This window comes from Schistocerca serialis, chromosome 4 (assembly GCF_023864345.2).
Source record: "Schistocerca serialis cubense isolate TAMUIC-IGC-003099 chromosome 4, iqSchSeri2.2, whole genome shotgun sequence".
Taxonomy (NCBI): Eukaryota; Metazoa; Arthropoda; class Insecta; order Orthoptera; family Acrididae; genus Schistocerca; species Schistocerca serialis.
This window is the reverse complement of record NC_064641.1, coordinates 337,523,453-337,545,774: the sequence shown is the minus strand read 5'-3', so window position 1 is coordinate 337,545,774 and position 22,322 is coordinate 337,523,453.

The following is a 22,322-nucleotide window of genomic DNA, read 5'->3' as shown; positions in this document are numbered from 1 at the left end:
AATGATGGTCGTATGCGTGTTTGGCGCCGTGCAGGTGAGCGCCACAATCAGGACTGCATACGACCGAGGCACACAGGGCCAACACCCGGCATCATGGTGTGGGGAGCGATCTCCTACACTGGCCGTACACCACTGGTGATCGTCGAGGGGACACTGAATAGTGCACGGTACATCCAAACCGTCATCGAACCCATCGTTCTACCATTCCTAGACCGGCAAGGGAACTTGCTGTTCCAACAGGACAATGCACGTCCGCATGTATCCCGTGCCACCCAACGTGCTCTAGAAGGTGTAAGTCAACTACCCTGGCCAGCAAGATCTCCGGATCTGTCCCCCATTGAGCATGCTTGGGACTGAATGAAGCGTCGTCTCACGCGGTCTGCACGTCCAGCACGAACGCTGGTCCAACTGAGGCGCCAGGTGGAAATGGCATGGCAAGCCGTTCCACAGGACTACATCCAGCATCTCTACGATCGTCTCCATGGGAGAATAGCAGCCTGCATTGCTGCGAAAGGTGGATATACACTGTACTAGTGCCGACATTGTGCATGCTCTGTTGCCTGTGTCTATGTGCCTGTGGTTCTGTCAGTGTGATCATGTGATGTATCTGACCCCAGGAATGTGTCAATAAAGTTTCCCCTTCCTGGGACAATGAATTCACGGTGTTCTTATTTCAATTTCCAGGAGTGTAGATTATATAATGGTAAGACAGAGATTTAGGAACTAGGTTTTAAATTGTAAGACATTTCCAGGGGCAGATGTGGACTCTGACCACAATCTATTGGTTATGACTTGTAGATTAAAACTGAAGAAACTGCAAAAATTTGGGAATTTAAGGAGATGGGACCTGGATAAACTAAAAGAACCAGAGGTTGTACAGAGATTCAGGGAGAGCATAAGGGAGCAATTGACAGGAATGGGGGAAATAAATACAGTAGAAGAAGAATGGGTAGCTTTCAGGGATGAAGTAGTGAAGGCAGCAGAGGATCAAGAAGGTAAAAAGACGAGGGCTAGTAGAAATCCTTGGGTAACAGAAGAAGTATTGAATTTAATTGATGAAATAAAAATATAAATATAAATATAAATATAAAAATGCAGTAAGTGAAACAGGCAAAAAGGAATACAAACGTCTCAAAAATGAGATCGACAGGAAGTGCAAAATGGCTAAGCAGGGATGGCTAGAGGACAAATGTAAGGATGTAGAGGCCGATCTCACTAGGGGTAAGATAGATACCGCCTACAGGAAAATTAAAGAGACCTTTGGAGATAAGAGAACGACTTGTATGAATATCAAGAGCTCAGATGGAAACCCAGTTCTAAGCAAAGAAGGGAAAGCAGAAAGGTGGAAGGAGTATATAGAGGGTCTATACAAGGGCGATGTACTTGAGGACAATATTATGGAAATGGAAGAGGATGTAGATGAAGATGAAATGGAAGATATGTTACTGCGTGAAGAGTTTGACAGAGCACTGAAAGACCTGAGTAGAAACAAGGCCCCCGGAGTAGACAATATTCCATTGGAACTACTGACGGCCGTGGGAGAGCCAGTCCTGACAAAACTCTACCATCTGGTGAGCAAGATGTATGAAACAGGCGAAATACCCTCAGACTTCAAGAAGAATATAATAATTCCAATCCCAAAGAAAGCAGGTGTTGACAGATGTGAAAATTACCGAACTATCAGCTTAATAAGTCACAGCTGCAAAATACTAACACGAATTCTTTACAGACGAATGGAAAAACTAGTAGAAGCCAACCTCGGGGAAGATCAGTTTGGATTCCGTAGAAACACTGGAACAGGTGAGGCAATCCTGACCTTACGACTTATCTTAGAAGAAAGATTAAGGAAAGGCAAACCTACGTTTCTAGCATTTGTAGACTTAGAGAAAGCTTTTGACAATGTTGACTGGAATACTCTCTTTCAAATTCTACAGGTGGCAGGGGTAAAATACAGGGAGCGAAAGGCTATTTACAATTTGTACAGAAACCAGATGGCAGTTATAAGAGTCGAGGGACATGAAAGGGAAGCAGTGGTTGGGAAGGGAGTAAGACAGGGTTGTAGCCTCTCCCTGATGTTGTTCAATCTGTATATTGAGCAAGCAGTAAAGGAAACGAAAGAAAAATTCGGAGTAGGTATTAAAATTCATGGAGAAGAAATAAAAACTTTGAGGTTCGCCGATGACATTGTAATTCTGTCGGAGATAGCAAAGGACTTGCAAAACAAGTTGAATGGAATGGACAGTGTCTTGAAAGGAGGATATAAGATGAACATCAACAAAAGCAAAACAAGTATAATGGAATGTAGTCTAATTAAGTCGGGTGATGCTGAGGGAATTAGATTAGGAAATGAGGCACTTAAAGTAGTAAAGGAGTTTTGCTGTTTGGGGAGCAAAATAACTGATGTTGGTCGAAGTAGAGAGGATATAAAATGTAGGCTGGCAATGGCAAGGAAAGCGTTTCTGAAGAAGAGAAATTTGTTAACATCCAGTATTGATTTAAGTGTCAGGAAGTCATTTCTGAAAGTATTCGTATAGAGTGTAGCCGTGTATGGAAGTGAAACATGGACGATAAATAGTTTGGACAAGAAGAGAATAGAAGCTTTCGAAATGTGGTGCTACAGAAGAATGCTGAAGATTAGATGGGTAGATCACATAACTAATGAGGAAGTATTGAATAGGATTGGGGAGAAGAGAAGTTTGTGGCACAACTTGACCAGAAGAAGGGATCGGTTGGTAGGACATGTTCTGAGGCATCAAGGGATCACCAATTTAGTATTGGAGGGCAGCGTGGAGGGTAAAAATCGTAGAGGGAGACCAAGAGATGAATACGCTAAGCAGATTCAGAAGGATGTAGGTTGCAGTAGGTACTGGGAGATGAAGAAGCTTGCACAGGATAGAGTAGCATGGAGAGCTGCATCAAACCAGTCTCAGGACTGAAGACCACAACAACACATGGTAATTAAAGAATGCAACTATTATTGGAGTGAAATTGTCCATATGTGGCATAATACGGCTACATATGATAGAACAATAAAAACATTTTAGTAACGCTATGTTGACTCTGAGCCACTTGCAGTCGATATCTTACGAACACATTAAAACATAACCAAATGAACGTTGGTAATTTTTCGTGAAAACAGATACACTTCTCGCTGTCACTTCTCTTTTCAGTGTGCTAGGTCAAATACAATGTTCATTTTTTGTAATGAAAGTCGTCCTCCTAGAGGCGTAGTACAGGCCAGGGCCTAGTTAGACACAATACCTTTAAATGACGGGCAAATTTGTCACCTGCCTGTTCGAGGTTTCTAACCTTGCTAGAAAAAAATTATTAACCTGATTTGGCAGTAACATGCCTGTAAAACAATGAAGTAAATTTTAAATGTGGCGCGTAATGGCGGCGGGCTGCAGCGTTCCTAAGACGCTGTTTTCTCTCTGCTGCTGCAGACAATGTTAGAATTCAGACAAATGCCTTTATTTGACATAGGTTTAACACTTCTACAAGTAAAACTCATCTCGCACATTAACTTATTATCTGTTAGACATCATCTAGGTAAATTACATTACATTACAACCTTTAGAAGAACTATATGAAATAACGCTTCGGAAGACAACCTTACACATCCACCCCCCCCCCCCCTCCACACACACTCACACACACACACACACACACACACACACACACACACACACAAAGATAGATAGAGAGAGAGAGAGAGAGAGAGAGAGAGAGAGAGAGAGAGAGAGCCTTTACTTATCTAAATCGAAATCGATTGAAGACAGCACATGAGCACCACCGTCTTAATACGTTTCATAGTTCCACGAGCTCTTCTCATAGTTTTTCTACGTCTTATTTCACTTGCGAAAAATATTATTATTACATATTGATACAGGGACTCTGAACCAAGTAGGGAGTGTATGTAGGGTGTCGATGACAGTGAACCCAAGGTATCGGATCGTTGCAGATGTTGCAGAGCTCGTATGTGGCATTAGATTGTCATGCTGAAAGGGGGCTGCTTCGTGCGCGTTCGAATTATCCGAATTTGGAATTCGACTACACACCGCCACATTACACGCTACAGTTGGAGCCCTCTGGTGCCAGAGAGTTGCAAATATATATACCTGAACAATAAAGATATAGAATTTTAATCCTATTTCCTTTATTTAATAAGCTTTAGCAGTCTCCAGGTAGAAAATTCGGAGGCACTACTTTCAAACATGCTCTCTTATCAAATGAAAGTCATGCGGCAATTCTCTGAAAATTTTTAATCTCTAGTAGTTGCAAAATTGTCTCCAACAGTTAACAGTAACCCACAGAGTATGCATATTATTTTATTTCTTTTTTTAAACTGTGAGCAAGGCTGTGAATAATATGACTTCCAATTTATAGACTTATGTTGTAGCTAGATTTTTGTTATTACTTGTACAAATTATTATTAGGTTTGTTAGAAGAAAGAGAAAAATTAGTTATCTGAACTAGACTGGGACTTTTCTTTCATGATTCTGTTGGTCCCCATCTCTGATAAACGTAGAATAATGATGCACTGTGTATCACGCTGTTGGTACTATTGAAAAGGGACTCCCATTCCAGCAATTTAACGCTGCTAAACGGTTTCCAGGGTTTGGTTTCAACAGACGTGTTGCTGCTTTGCAGTGGTCGTGCTCGCAGCTTCAGGCAACTAATGGGAAAAAAGACGTTATGTGCCGAGTACATAAGGTAGGAGTTCTATCTTTACTCATTTCACTGAAACACACATTTAGGCGTTCTTCACTTGTCTCTTAATCAACACCACGCTGATACTAAACTTTCAAGCTGTTTTCTAGCACCATCAATTTCGTAATGTGAGTTAACGAGCTTCGCACTCTCATTTAAATATAGAGTCAGCCTACAGGAATTGTGGAACGAACCCTGTCGTCATGGACCGCGTACCATAAAGGGCGCAGATTCACCACGAGATGGGGAAACTCACAGGCGTCTATTGTCTATAGAGGCCTAAGCGCTGTAGTGTGCGAATGAGACAGACGAGAACCTTCGTCATAGGGAAACCCAGTAGAAGCCATTTAAGGCCGAGGAGACATAATGTTAATATGGCGGACCTAAGATCGGCTACAAAGCGGAACATTTATGGTAACTATTTAATTCTGTAGTAATACAGGGAATGAAGCCACAGTAATTTTAATCTTCCATCCTTCATAAATGTTCGTGGTAATGCCAGTTAAACTTGAATATTGTTCGTATCTACAATAGTTAAGGATTTACTGTTAAAGTGAAATTAACAAGTTTTGTATCAAAGACCTCAATGCTAAAATCTGATCGCTTTGGTAGATCTTTACGATCGATATTTCATATAGAAGCGCATCATTAAAATGGCAAGCGTTGTATATATCAACTCTGTAACTTTATTTGTTTAGGAGATACAGCAAATTTAAATTATCAGTATTTTCAGTTAAGCATCAGATCATCATTTCCTCTACACAAAACACATTGAATGATGACACCATGACACCTTATTGAATCATTAGGTAATGGACTATTTGTTGTGAAGTTTATTGCGCAATGGTTACTTTTGTTCTGTATTTATTTATCAGAAAGCAAATTGGTGCAAGGCTACTGGTCGTGGCATTCAATGCTAAGAAGGAAATTGTATTGGTTTTGTGTAAAAGAATTTAACATTTATTATGTAATGGCTATTGTTGTTACTTTATTTAGAACTTGAAAGTGGTCAAGCTTTGATTGTTTAAATATGTTAGAATGTAATGTAGAATAAGTTGTAACCAATCAGATGGGCGGCTTCAGGTCAGGGAGCTGTACTTGTCAGTTGCGCGAAGATGTTCGACGTGCGGGAAACGCGGTCGGAGACGGGCAGAGGGCAGTTCTGGTCGAGACACCAAAGGGGACTGTTCGGATGGAGACTTGAAAAGAGACAGTTCAGCTGGAGACACCAAAGTGAACAGTTCGGATTGAGACGCGAAAGCGGACAGTCGGCCTTTAGGCAGCTAGCAAATGAAACGACTTACAAAATTTCGCGTTGTGCGGTATCGCGGGTCTGAGCGGTGAGCAGCCGCGCGCCTGCTGTGAACTCTAACTTTTCGCATAGTTAACGAGGAGGAATATCGAACTTGTAATTCGAGACGAGATTGTGAATGATCGAACTGTGTGAAATGGATATGCGCTCGAGTGTAATAGTAATTCTAAAAACAACCACTTTCGCTATTAGTTAGCTTTTTGTATAAACATTATCCTAACCAAATTGCAACTGTGCTGCTTACATCATCTATGGGTCGTTAATTTAGCTACAGATATTATTATTACTGTTAATATATGTTATATTAACATTGTATGGTTCATACAATCTCGCAAACTTGCCATTCAGCCAGGCAATTTAACCAAAGAGTCACAACTGTTTAATTTAGGGCATGTAATGCGACACGTGCGGTTCAACCCCTAAACGAGTTTAAGCCAAGACATTTCGACGAAGAGGAACCGCATGTGAGCCCGAAGGTCTTTGGGATGTTAGCTTGCAGTATCAATTATTTACACGCCAAATCCACGTAGACCGTCACGGCGTAACTGAACGCTTTATAAGGATTCCTTCTGCCCTTTTATGTAATGTGTTCGAATCAAATTTATATTATGTCAATCTCTTGCACTTGACATTACTCCAGGAATATTTCCTACTTGCCACAATAATCTTCAGATGCCTCAAGGATACTGTAGTTCTGATAATATTGTGGGATATCCGGCCGCGGTGGTCTAGCGGTTCTAGGCGCTCAGTCAGGAACCGCGCGGCTGCTGTGGTCACAGGTTCGAATCCTGCCTCGGGCGTGGATGTGTGTGATATCCTTAGGTTAGTTAGGTTTAAGTAGTTCTAAGTTCTAGGGGACTTATGATCAGAGATGTTGAGTCCCATAGTGCTCAGAGCCAATATTGTGGGATAAATTTCCCGCATAATTCAAATACAAAGCTAACTTCGTGTTTATTATGTGACAGCATGTGGTTCCCTAACTAGTATCGCATTTCATTTGTCATCGGTTTGGATGTGCGTCAAGTGACAGCTTGTTTCCTTTTCTTGCACAGTGGTACGCCTACAACCGTTTGCTCAGCTCGCCACTCTCGCTTTCTCTTTCGATTTGTAACTCAGAAAATACTTTATTTTACATATGAATTAAGCATACAGTTATTATGTACTTATGATTGAGTTCGACATGCGGTAACATGGTAATAGGCACCTTAATTATTTTATCCATTATGGCTGGACAGCTCTGGGATTGTTTAACATTATGAGGATGAGGTTATGTCCGAAATCAGTAAGTTGTACCCAGTGGATGAATATGGTATTAGTTTTCACTTAAGCCTTATACAGATAACATTTTTATTTGGGAACTCGCCAATGTTTTTCGTACGAAGGAAGCTTTCCGTTTAGAAAATATTCAGGTGTGTTGACGACACTCTTTGAACAAATACACTCGTGGCCAAAACTTCAGGACGAAGGTGTGTTTATCATGAAATTGCCATGGACAAGACTGCTGCAAAACAGCCCGTCTCATGGACGGCGCCCCACTGCTCAGCACCGGGCTTCAGCAGCCGCCGACAAAACGAGCTCGTGACGTTACCGCTCGGGCCGGCTGCTCCGCACAGTACGGAATGGAGTGCGCACTGCACACCTCTGAAATTATTTTGAAGCCGTTTACAATAAAGTATAAAATATATATATGTATATATTAACTAAGGGTTTCTTCAACATATGTGAACTCTTGTTACCTTTAACAATAACACTGTCCAAGTTCTACTATCAAATCATTAGCCAAATTTTCTTTGTTTCACATTCCACGCGATATTTCATCTGTTCCACATTTCATTATGTATTAACACTTCTTACGTGATGAGTTCTACCATTTTCTGTTTTGACATAATGCACAAGGCATTGGAGAAATGATTGTTATTTAAAGTCTTATGTAAACATGGAACCAAACCGCCAACTCTCGCGAAAAGAAGAAAATATTTGCGAGTTCGCAACGACACGCGCTAGGAATGGGACGATAAAGTACTTTATTTCTTTTTACAATTCAAATACACATAGGATAGGCCCCACTCTTTCTTACAACTGACCTCTTCGTTTACAGATTTAGGCACTACAGAAACTATACATAAGCTCAGAAACCTTGTTTTGCAAAAATTAATAAACAATCTAGTAGATAACTATAACAAAAATTTGAATTGAGCCCTACGACGTGGCAGAGGAATGTAGAAGTTGTAGTTATAACACTGAGCCGCGTGTGTTGACTGAAACGTACTTATCAACATAACTGCAAGTATACTACGAGAGGCCACGCCCTTTTATCCCCACAATTGTAAACACATAATTCATTATCTCGGTAATTTGTATGCCCCTATTCCATAAATGAAGTTTTACTCTAACGTTTTAATCAAAACTACTCGCCATGGGCGTGGCCTCTCGTAGTATACTTGCAGATATGTTGATAAGTACGTTTCAGTCAACACATGCGGCTCAGTGTTATAACTACAACTTCTACATTCCTCTGCCACGTCGTAGGGCTCAATTCAAATTTTTGTTATAGTTATCTACTAGATTGTTTATTAATTTTTGCAAAACAAGGTTTCTGAGCTTATGTATAGTTTCTGTAGTACCTAAATCTGTAAATAATGAGGTCAGTTGTAAGAAAGAGTCTGTCTTATGCGTATTTGGATTGTAAAAAGAAATAAAGTATTTTATCTTCCCATTCCTAGTGCGTGTCGTTGCGAACTCGCAAATATTTTCTTCTTTTCGCGAGAGTTGGCGGTTTGGTTCCATGTTCACATAAGACTTTAAATAACAATCATTTCTCCAATGCTTTGTGCATTATGTCAAAACAGAAAATGGTAGAACTCATTACGTAAGAAGTGTTAATACATAATGAAATGTGGAACAGATGAAATATCGCGTGGAATGTGAAACAAAGAAAATTTGGCTAATGATTTGATAGTAAAACTTGGACAGTGTTATTGTTAAAGGTAACAAGAGTTCATATATGTTGAAGAAACCCTTAGTTAATATATATATAGCGCGGCAAATGCGTTAGGTTAAGGAAATACGACGAGGATATTATTTCGGCTTAATTTGCTAACTGAGGGAGTCTCCGTGAGATCTCTAACGGTATTTATCAGAGGAAATTATTTTTACTAACGATTGTGCGTCGAAACATCGACAAACATATTTTGGTACGTATCTACTTGTGCTCCTTCAGATTAGATTTATTTTTAATTTCATGAGATGCATCTACAGCAGTCATTCAGTTATAAAAAAATTACTTTCATTCCTTCCACGTACTTCGTTATATTTTTCTAAGGCTTACGTTCTCCCTTACATATATTCATACTGTTGCAGAAGAAGATGAGTAGCACAGTCACCAATGTGTAGTGGTTATGGTAATAAACTGTTGCATGGATGGTCGTAAGTTCAAAGCGCACCTGCACTGTAAAATTTTAATTTCTATATTCGGTTCGAGTACATTCTAGAAGTATCCACAAATATCAAGAATCATTGTACTGGAATGTTCTGTAACTGTGTATATACCGTATGTGTTCTGGTCGGATACAGTTCGCTCCGCACTCTTCTACGTGCAAGTGCTGAATAAACCTTCGTCACGTGAAGTGAGTGTTCGTTGTTCATCTAATTACACCTTCTTCTACGTGACATTATTCTGGTAGAGACGCTGAGTATTGGAACTTGTGATAACGCACATTATCGACGACACAGTGGCTCCCATCACGCCACGACACAGCCGCCGTTTACGTGTCGAGAAAACCGAGTTCGAGCCATATTCAACAGATAGCAATCTATCGGAGACAGAAGAAGAAAAGGACGTTACGATGACAGCAAATTTGTGTGCCACCATATGAGACATCCTTCCAGGTTCTCCGAGACCCAGGCGAAGTTACGTTCTTACAATGCCACATGAGGAACCTTTTTGGACACCAAGGAAGACTGACATCTGCAGGACCCAGGATAACCAACCAGTATGTTTCCACTGCGGACGACCAGGACATGGGGTGCGCTATTGTCGAGAAAGGCGGCGGATATTTGATGACTCTCGCGCCATAAGGCAGCAGACCGATCTTAGCCGACGCCAACTCCGGGCCGACGAAGACGAACAAGAAGATGTGGATGCAGGACGACGTAGGTCACCATAGCCGCAAGCTAGTCGCTGGAGAGGACGCTCCCCAACACGCCGATCAAGGTCTCCATCGCCGTTTAGAAGCTCCAGCCAATCACCTAGCCGCCGCAACCTCGAAAACTAAAGGGTGCGACCTACATTGGAGGTGAGGCCGCCAAAGAGAAAAATCCTCCGCCGTCGATGACTACAAAAGTGACAGGAAACTACGTCGATATCCTCATGGATTGCCGACCGGTCCAAGCTCTTGAGGACTCTGGATCATATTCAGTCATTTCGGAGACGTACCGTCCCCAGTTGGAGAAAACAGCATTCTTCGACTGCAAAACATATCTGCTGAAAGTATCTAATGGGAAATATGTAAAACCTACAGGAAGACGTGTCATTCGTGTGGGTATATATGGCCATAGCCAGCCCGTAGAATTCATCGTCTTACAAGAGTGTAGTCATTCTCGGATGGGACTTTTAGAAAATCTCTTCGGCAATTACAGATTATGCTAGACGAGATGAGATACTGTGGAGAGGAAGATGTGCATCCTAGTGTGTGGAGACTATGTGTGCTGGATGAAGTGATCATTCCTGCAGTCAGCGCTAGAAAGGTAATTGTCACTTGTCATTCCATGCATTAACCCATGGGTCTTGTAATGGAATGTAAGAGAAGCATACCACTGAAGAATAACATGATCATCCCAGCCGCTGTTGTGTCGTTTAAGAACGGATTCGGTGAATTGAAGAACATCTGAGCGTCGTAGAAACCTCCCATGCCGAGTCTGTGGGCGAAATGAGCGCTACCACTACGAGAGGAGATCTTCTAGCTCAACTGTCACCAGATCTCACTAAGGAAAAACAGAAGAAGCTACATGCCATTCTTCGAGACTTCTCTGAATGCTTCAATCCACAGGTGAAGTGCAAATTAGACAAATCGACGGTGAAGCACCGGATTAGCACTGGAGACCATCAACCAATAAGCCAGAGAGCATACCGTGTGTCTGCAACGGAACGTCGAATAATTAGCGACGAGGTAAAGACAATGATGAAGGATGACATCATTCAGCCTTCGCAGAGCTCATGGTCGTCACCAGTGGTTTTCGTCAGGAAGAAGGTTGGCAGTTGGCGCTTTTGTGTTGATAACAGGAAGCTTTTGAACAACTTTTGAACGGATGTTGGATAATCTTCTAAGTCATCTGAAGTGGACGATGTATCTTTGTTATTTAGATGACATTCTAGTGTTCTCAGAGACATTTGATGAACACATTAAAAGACTGAGGGCTGTTCTTAAGTTCCTCCAACAAAGTGGACTGAAACTTCATCCTTCCTTTTTCTAAAAGTATTAGAGATGTGGAAAGCTTCCTCGGATTATGTTCTTATTAGCGTCGTTTTATCAAAGATTTTTGTATCAAAGCCAGGTTACTCCAAGAGTTGTTAAAAGCCGATGCTAAATTTATCTGGGGTCGTGCTCAAAGAGATTCTTTCGATGTGCTGCGAAAAGCTCTGACGACTGACCCTGTATTTGGTCTGTATGATGAGACAGCACCTACAGGTGCCAGTAGTTATGGGATCGGTGCTGTTCTGGTGCAAATTTCGGATGGAAAAGAGGTAATATCCTATGCTTTTATGATACTTACAAAAGCCGAGAGAAACTACTCAACTAGAGAAAGAGAATATCTTGCTGTGATCTGGGCCAAGTGCAAATTTCGACAGTATCTCTATGGAAGGCCATTCACAATTGTTACAGACCATCATTCACTTTGTTGGTGGACAGGTCTTAAGGATCCAAGAGGACGACTCGCCAGGGGGGCACTAAATCTTCAAGAGTATGACATTAACATAGTGTAGAAAAGTGGAAGAAAACACCAAGATGCCAACTGTCTCTCAAGCAACCCTAAGCAAGACATCAAGACATTGATGAAGATAGTGACTGTCTCGCTGCACTCCAGGATCTCTCTGCTGAGCAGATGAAGGACGCAAAGATATCTCAAATTATGCTTTCCTTAAATCGGTCAGAGGATTTGAAAGGACAATTTAAGATAGTTAATGGATTACATTTAAAGAAAAACTTTGATTCGTTTGGAAAGAGGTGTCTACCAGTGATTCCTAAACACATGCGCTTAGATGTTCTACAGAAATTCCATGACACCCCTGAGGCCGGACATTTAAGATTTATTAAGACATACGATAGAACCCGCAAGAGATTTTCCTGGCCAGGTTTATTTAGGAGCGTCCGTCACTATGTGTCGGACTGTCGAGAGTGCCAGAGGAGAAAGGCAGTTCCTCAGAGACCACCTGGCCGACTCATACCAATTCCAATAGCCGAAACGCCTTTCCAGCGTGTTGGGATTGACCTCCTCGGACGATTTCCAACGTCTGCTATTGGCAATAGATGGATTATTGTGTGCACTGATTATCTGACACGCTATGCCATTACAAAAGCCGTGAAAAACAGCCGAAACATTAGAGGTAGCCAAATTCATTGTGGAAGACATCATTGTATTAAAACACGAGGTCGTTAATTACGGGTCTAGGGAAAGTTATTCAATCGAATCTTGTGACAGAGGTAAACCGTCGGTGCAACATTACTCGCCGTATGACGACTGCCTACCATCCGCAAACAACGGGCTAACTGAACGCCTTAATAAGACCTTGGTCGACATGAGAGCAATGTTCGCCAATGTTGAGCAGGGCAAATGGGATGAGGTGCTACCTTTCGTGAAGTTTGGCTACAACACCGCCCAACAAAACACCACACGATTTACGCCAGTTTTACTGGTGCATGAGCGTGAGGCGACTACGACAGTGCACACTGGTGTTCCCGTTACATCCTGATGAAGTGGACGACGAATACATCGGCCAGGTGTTAATCAGAGCTGAGGACGCTCGGCAGTTAGCTCGACTCCGCATGCTGCAGGCTCAACAAAACGATCACCGAAGGTATGACGCGAGCTACCACCCAGTTGTCTATCAACGTGGTGACCTCGTCAGGATCTTCACTCCTGTTCGGAAGGTTGGTCTCTCTGAGAAGCTCCTCAGGCGCTATTTTGGATCTTATAAGGTTGTAAGACAAATGTCTGATGTTACTTATGAAGTTGAAGATTTCGACCCCGACACGAGACGACGAAAGATCAGAGATACGGGCCACGTCCTTCGAATGAAGCCCTATAAGGATCCTGCAGCCCAGGGCAAATTCGAAGCTCCAGCGACAGGCAACAAGCGGAAAGGTGTCGAAGAGCGTGCCTGCAAAGGAAGTTCTAAGATGATCACCACCAGGGTGGACATCAGTCATCGGGAGACGGAGTACGCAGGACCGATGACTCGTTCCCCTACTAGGACGACGTAACACCGAGACGCTGTTCTCTTAAGGTGGGAGCAGTGTCGCAGAAGAAGCTGACAAGCGAACCTCCCCATCACACCCCTCTCAGATTTAGTTATAAGTTGGCACAGTGGATAGGCCTTGAAAAACTGAACACAGATCAATCGAGAAAACAGGAAGAAGTTGTGTGGAACTATGAAAAAATAAATAAAATATACTAACTGACTAGTCCATGCGCAAGATAGGCAATACGAAGGACAGTGTGAAATCAAGAGCACCGTGGTCCCGTGGTTAGCGTGAGCAGCTGCGAAACGAGAGGTCTTTATGTCAAATCTTCCTTCGACTGAAAATTTTACTTTCTTTATTTTCGCAAAGTTATGATCTGTCCGTTCGTTCATTGACGTCTCCGTTCACTGTAATAAGTTTAGTGTCTGTGCTTTGCGACCGCACCGCAAAACCGTGCGATTAGTTGACGAAAGGACGTGCATCTCCAATGGGAACCGAAAACATTTGATCACAAGGTCATAGGTCAACCGATTCCTCCACAGGAAAACACGTCTGATATATTCCATACGAGACTGGTGACAGCATGTGCGTCACATGACAGGAATATGTTGTCGACCCACCTTACTAGTGGGTAAAAAGATTCTTCTACCTTGCCCGATTTAGGTTTTCTTGTGGATGTGATAATCACTCCCAAAAAAGTGATGAAAACATAAGATTTTGTCACATAAACTGTAAATAAAAGTTAAACTTTTCACTTGAAGGAAGACTTGAACCAAGGACTTCTTGTTCCGCAGCTGGTCACGCTAACCATGGAACCACGGCGCTCCTGAGCTCACATTTTCCTTAATATTGCCTATCTTACGCATGGACTACTCAGCTTTATATTTTGCTTAATTTTTCATAGTTCCATACTACTTTTTTCTGTTTTCTCGATCGATCTGTGTTCAGTTTCTCAAGGCCTATCCACTGTGCCAACTTATAACTAAATCAGAGGGGGGTGCGATGGGGAGGTTCCCTTGTGAGTAGCACAGTCACCGTGGTGTAGTGATGATACTAGACAGTTGCATGGAGGGCCGTGAGTTAAAATCTCACCTGGAGTGTAAAATTTTAATTTCTATATTTGGTTCGAGTACATTCTAGAAGTATCCACAAATGTCAAGAATCATTATACTGGAATGTTCTGTAATTTGTGTTCTGGCCGGAGGCAGTTCGCTCCGTGCTCTTGTATGTGCAAGTGCTGAATAAATCTTCGTTACGTGAAGTGAGTGTTCGTGATTCATCTAATTACACCTTCTCCTACGTGACAATACTATTTCACGTGCAGTCTATACCCGCTCAGACTTCAATTCTCTAAATATTGCAATCTTTGTGTTTTTCCCCACAAACAAACGTATTACGCCTGACACCTATTCTTACTTTAAATCAAAAGGAGTGTACGGATTTTTTTTTATTAATCTTTGCTGAAGCACTCTTCAAAAAACTGTCATTCTATTCTTTGCTTCCTATTTCATTGCCGTCTTTCCTCACATCGGTTACTTCTTCGCTCTCCCTAAAGGTGCCATCACCTCTGCCATGTTCATGTACTCTGTTTACGCTTATTCAATTTTTGTAACCAGGCTGGCGGTAGTTGTCGAACATTGTAACGTTTTCCTACATCTAAAGTAGTTGCTTCGAAGTACATTTGCTCCAACACAATTCGGAGCAATCGTCTTGGGATGGATGCAAACAAATGAGGCGTAAACCATTAATAAATTATAGAGAAGCGTTTATAAAACATGGAATTTAATATTTCGCAAAGATACGTTGTCTTATTATTCGTTAATTGGAATTGGTGGTATAATAATGACCTTACATTTACGGAGTTTCATGGTTTTGTTACTATAGGAGGTGAGTGCGGAAACAGGGAATTAAAAAAAAATGGCTGGTGAGTACAGAACCACAGAGCCCGACCCAAATCTCAGAACTTCAGTTCAATCAGTGTTTAAGCCTATAGTACGTAGATGGTGATGACAAACAGTGTTAACTATGTTTGTTGTTTGCAGTGCAATGAACTTTACGTGCATATGAAAGAGCCATCTGGCAATTCGGAAGGTTTCACGCCATTCGCGTATGTCTAACAAACAAGTTGCTTGTGTCTTTTAACCAAAGACGCCTTTCCGTATCTGCTCAGGACAAGATTACTGATAAATGCATGGGAAATTGTGCACAAGACTTGAGATCATTTGAAGCTGTTGTAGGGAAAGGACTTTTGGATATGTCTCAATCAATAGTTGACACCGTAGCCACTTATGGAAAAGTACCCGCAAAAGCTATTATGCCTCACCGTACAATTACCTCACTACAGGTAACCGAACTGCAAAAACTCTTAGAAAAGCAGTTATGCCTGAGGTAACTTAGTACGTGGATGTACACGAATTTCGGCGACCAAAGGTACAGATATGTACATGTAGCGCAAGGAGAAATCATTACCTGACACATACAGTTCTTTTATTTTGTTAACTGGCACCGCAGATCACGTGTCTTTTTTGCGACCGTGTTTCCAGACGAACCTGAAACAGGCGAAAATATTAGAAAAGAATTGTTGAGATGATTTATCTTCTTTGGTATTCACGAGGTCTCAAAGATGCATCTTTTACGACTGATCAAGGTACCAAAATTATCGCTGCTCTTCATGGCCATTCTGGACTAAATTCTTCCTGTCATGTGGTGAACGCAATGCTAAGACATGCATTTAATGTTTAGTAGATGTTATATGTACTTTTTATGAGTGCGGTGACATAACCTGTGATATTTGTAAATCAAAGCGGCCTCGTTCATAGCCATGAGAGGACACTGGAGTGATTGACCAAGCTTGAATTGATCAACAGGCAGTACTCGGCACTGTGTGGAAAGCTCTCTGGGAAAGGAAAAATAGAAAGAATGTAACGAATTGATGTCACATAGATGAAGCAACTGATTTTTCTCCTGACGGTATGTATGCTGAAGTGTTTTTATATTGGCCGGCCGCAGTGGACGTGCTTTTCTAGGCGCTACAGTCTGGAACCGAACGACCGCTACGGTCGCAGGTTCGAATCCTGCCTCGGGCATGGATGTGTGATGTCCTTAGGTTAGTTAGGTTTAATTAGTTCTAAGTTCTAGGCGACTGATGACCTCAGAAGTTAAGTCGTATAGTGCTCAGAGCCATTTTTGTTTTTATATTAAACTGTTTTACTTTAAAACGAAAATTTCAGAAATTTTAAAGCAGAGATTTCTTACAGTCCTTCAAGAACGCCTAAAAGAGCTAGAAACGGTGAATTCACCTACACTACACCTCCTGTTTCCATGGACGATGACGTTTCTGAAACATTTATGTAAAGAAGTCACGACGGAGAACCCTCTGAAATGTACTTTTGCTAATCCGCATGGAAAATGATGCAGAGGAAAATTAATAATTCAGGGGCACCACGACCTAGCTACTTTCCTGTGGGCAACTTTTTGCTACATTAAAATGCTGTCTGACTCTTAGAAGCGTGACATCATGGGAGAGATAAGGCACACAAGCCACAAACTACTTACTACATAAATAATTTCGAGTAGCCATTCACAAAAGAACACTCTCTCTCCAAGCACCGTCTACCAAACAAAACAAAACTTGACCGCAGTAAAGATGGTCACCTCTGGTATATTCTCACCAAAAGAATAGCCAGATATTTGTGAACTGTTTGTCACACTGTTCAGGCAGAACAAGAGATCGACTGTTTATCACATTGTTGAGGTAGAATGAGAGATCGTCTTTGGTGAAGTTCTGAAATTCTCGAAAATAATTGAAATATTTTTGAGAACGGAACAGTAGTACTTTTACGTTCTGCTAATTTGCCATATGGTTCATTTATAGGCTTTGGTTTAGTTCCTAGCAGGTGAACAGCGATACTGTGAAAGAGGCAAACGCAGAAACCGAAGAAACAATGGACTGAGCAGGCTCTCATCGAATAGCACCGCCAACCGAAGTACAGAAGTTCGCTTTGTGGCCAGATATTGACGACAATTCGTCTGTCACAAACGAGTTAGATAGATACATAAACCAGAGTTGTACATTCGTCGAAAATGTGGCTTCTTATTGGAAATGAAAACGAGAAATCTTTTTCCAACTCTGCAGAAAGTTACCAGAAAAATTTCATGCGTATAGTGATCTAGCTCTGCATCAGAGAGATTTTAGGTCTGAAAGTATCATTCTGAGTGCACGGCGGTCACGTTTGCATCTGGGCAGCGTTGATGCTCTTCTCTTTCTTCACAGCAATAGCATTATCAGAGAAAATGAATGAAGGAATACGAGGTGAATATCTTTTCACACCACGTTTTGTTTAATTTTGTCTCTAAATCGGTTGTCGAGTATTGATTTTGTTTGTCTACTCGGCTTCATTTATCCAAATATTTATGCAGTATTAATATTAAGCTGCTTTCAGAATAAATGTGTTGCATTACTTATTGATTGCCCTCGCATAAAAAGGGCGGTGGGGAGGCGGTTGGGTAGAGGCAGGGGTGGAATGGAGGGTGGTGGTAATGTTTGCCAAAGGGTTCTGTTCTGGGTTGTCAGTACACCAGTATAGTCGTGAAAGAACTGGAAAGTAATAGAATTTTGTTGCTAATAGGGTTATCAGTAACATTAACGCATGGCTTTCAGCAATGAGATTAACGACTAACTGCAGCAACATGCAAAGTATACTGCTTCTGACACGAAACTCCTGTAAAAACTAGAACTTTTTGGTCCAAAGTGTACAGTAAGTGAGTTCAGTTCTCATTTTCATTTCTTACTAGAAGGAGTTGATGGAAGTTCTTTCTCTTGGGTGCGCTGATACGAAACTTCCTGGCAGATTTAAACTGTGTTCTGGACCGTGACTCACAATATCTTTTCTTCCAGGAGAGCTAGTTCTGCAATGTTCGCAGGAGAGCTTCTGCGAAGTTTGGAAGGTAGGAGACGAGATACAGGCAGAAGTGAAGCAGCGAGGAGCGGGTCTGTGTTGTGCTTGGGTAGCTCATATAGTAGTGCACTTGCCCGCGAAAGACAAAGGTCCCGAGTTCGAGCCTAGGTCCAGCAGACAGTTTTCATGTGCCAGGAAGTTTCATATAAGCGCACACTCCGCTGCAGAGTGAAAATCGTATTCTGGAAACCTACAGTCTGTTAAGTAAGATCGGTATCAAACATCTGTGATAAATTTCTAACGTCTTCTGTGCATTTAAATTGTCCGTAAACACTTGCATATCTCAGTAAACTAATGCTTTATGAATACTGCATGAAGGACAAAGGTTCCCTCTAGTGCGCTGTGAAAGAACCAAGGCGATATATTTTACCATCTGTGTGTGTTGCCGACCACGCTGATACTTAACAGATTGTATTCGACATATTTTGGTATTCGCCTTGTGGGCCAAGGTAAGCCTGGGTCTTCCAACAAGGTTTGTAAATCGTATGTGATGGGTCTTCGAAAGTGGACAAAAAGAAGAAAGAGAAATTTAAACTTTGAAGTGCCAGTTGTATGGAGAGAAGCAGGAAACCACCATTACGCCTGTTATATATGTGTCGTGAGAATAAAACGCTTCATAAATGTAACAACGGAATGAGAATATTCTGGTTTGAAGTCAGCAAGGTGATATGTGCCATGTAGCAAAGACATTTCAGTGCTGGCATTTACCACATGTACTGAACTTCCATTGTCAGATAATGAACAACTGCAGTTCGTGAAAAGCAGCAGGGACCACAGTTCACCCTGGATCAAGTAAGTGATCCGATTCTATACGTTAGTCTGTCTAAGCAATCTTCTGAACACTTGACACCCAGATTCAAAGAAATGAACTGCCTCAAAATAAAAACAAATATTACAGCTCACCGCATAGATAAAAGGGGTTTGTCCCTTATTTCAGTGAAAATGATGACACTGTTGACTTCAATGACATCCCGGGAGTATTACTTGCGAGGTGGCTGAGTGATTATCGACCACAAGTTTGGCGAATTTTTATCGACAAACCCATAGAAAACTTGAAATGCGTTCTGTTAAGCAATGGAAATCGCTGCGCACCTATTCCACTTGCCCACTGCACAAAACTTCGTGAAAAATATAACAACATGAAAATGGTTTTGTAAAAACATTGTTATCATCAGCACATGTGGATTATTTGCGTTGATTTGAAGATGGTCAACATCTGGCAGCAAAGTGGCTACACAATGTACCCATGTTTGTCAGTTGCCAGAAGCATAAAGGTGACATTTTCGATGGTCCTCAAATAAGGAAGCTCATCAGTGATTCAGGTTTCAGTAAAGTGTTGACTTACCCTGAGGCAACTGCCTTCTACAGTTTTGTCTGTGTTGTAAGGAACTTATTAGGCAACCATAAAGGAAAGAACTACCAACAATAGGTCCACAGCACACTCACGAACTTCCATAAATTGGGAGCTCACATGAACATAAATGTGCACTTCCCCATTCCATTTAAACATATTTCCAGTCAGTTTTGGTGATTCCAGTGAGGAAAAGGAGAGAGGTTCCATCGAGACATCCAGTCATGGATTAATGATGTCTAGGGAGATTCGACAATTACATAGTGGCAAACCACAGCTGGAATCTCCACCGTGACTGTCCACATCAGTTACATAGGAGACAAACACGCAAATGAAGTTTTCCCAGGCAAAATTGAGAGTGACTAGGTTTTTTTCTATTAAGTAGCAACTGCAGTGTCACTGTGTATTTCGTGTGTTTATAAGGATTTATTTTGTTTCCGTGCTGTTTATGAGCACTTAATAATTTTCACTCTCATGTTCATGTTTTGCAAGATTTTTGTTTGGATGAAGACAGTAACTCAAAAACTAGTCAGTCTACAGAAACAGATACCATATCTGTGTTTAGTGCGGTAAGGTGACCCTATAACCGTTCTTACACTGTTGGTACCCAAATGTGTGTTGACAAGTGTAATAAATGTATAACTGTGCGTGTGTGCAGGCGATTTTCCTATAATAACATAAGTTATTGTGCAAGGGCAAATTTTCATTCACACGGTTTCGTTATCCTTTTATAGTTGGTTACTTATAAAATATTTTCTTTTCTCTACTAAACAAGAACTCAAACATATGATACATTAGTAGCAATACGTGAACGCAAGTTAACAACGAATAAGTAGACGATATTTCGTACTTTACCTTGCTCAATTATCTTCTTGAAGAAAGTCAAAATTAAAACAATGACGCGCCTCTGAGACGGTACCTTAAGCACTGTTTTTTTTTTTTTTTTAATCTGTAAGTGCACCTATTTGTGCAAATATTGGAGCAGTGAAACTGTGCGTCACACACTTAGGAATACTCATACCAAATAAGATTAATATTCGATGTGAAAAGTCTCTCACCGGAACACGCAGACGCTATGCCGTGGATAGCGTTAGCGGTATAACATGTAAAGTATTAGCTATGGATCGTCTACGAGTAATTAATGAGAAAAATATGCATGCAGTCACTTTAAAAAATAAATATGGTAATGGAAACTACACTGGCCCTAATGACGGTGTAAATGGTACAAAGTATTATAAATTGGCTCATTAAATACCTCATTCCATATTTTTATCATAAAAACAAGTCTGTCAGTTTTTGAATATTCATAGCAATGTTGACAAGAACAGCAGATACTTTTTATGAGTTCTTTACAGTTTTGACGTTACCAGAGAATTAGAAAAGCCAAGTCAAATTCACACTTAATAGTCATGCTCACTTCACATAATTAGTTCTGGAGTCTTTACACATTAAACGAAGAATGATGTGGTAAGTGCTTTTACTTATTGCATACATACCTGAATAACTAAGTGACCAGAATATACATTGAAATTCATCGATTCACTGCATGCTTCTACCATGCGCATATATGTAACGGGGAAATTTGGTTGACATCGTATTTATACATAAGAATCTCATTCAGTTTCGATCTGTGTGCTAAGTCACCGTAACATCATTCACATTTCCTTTCCATTTCCCATCGCGTTTCTTTCCATTTATTTCTCCCCAATTCTTTAAGTTAACGTTGTGTGCCGGACCAGGACTAGAGATTGGATGGCTGCCTTTCGCGGACAGTCCACTCTTTATCAAGCAACTCAGTATCGGCTTTTCACTTGTATCCCTCTATTGTTTCCAAGTTCCGCAAAGACCGCTCCTTCTAGACAGTTGCACCAGTACCTCCGAGAGACGGACACAGCGGGAGATATCGACTCAGCCGGATATTCTGGAGCTTGTAATGTGATATTCTTGCTGTCCTTTCGGGCTGCCTTTTTCATGGTTTAAAAATATCTTTAACCCTTAAGTAGTCGGGTGATATTTTGATACGAAAACACTCTCATAGGCTTTATTTGACCCATAAGCTAAAACACAATGAAGCACCCAACATTTCATCATACCATGAGATAATTATTTAAAATATACTTTCATATCTCCTTTTATACGAATAATACCGATTTCAGAGATATTTTGATCAGCCTTTATTTTCAGATAACTGACCTTCGAACATGAAGTTTCAGTAACAATTTAGACATATGTATGATAATTTACAATATATGAAATGAGCTGTTCATTTCTTGCCACTTTTACTCTCCATGTAAATGCCTTTAGTGTACTTTAGACATACATGTTCAGAACTAATCACATATACTGCGGAACGCTTACTGTTATTGGACTTGGACACATGAGAGATCTCTTCTCTGGTTAAGCAGTGGGACACATGTGAGATCTTCTCTGGTTAAGCAATGGTAGCTGGTGTTGTTCAAATCCTTGCGTGCTGGCACTAATTCTTCTCCTTCCTAAATAAAGCTTTACTTTTTTGATGTACATTACGATAT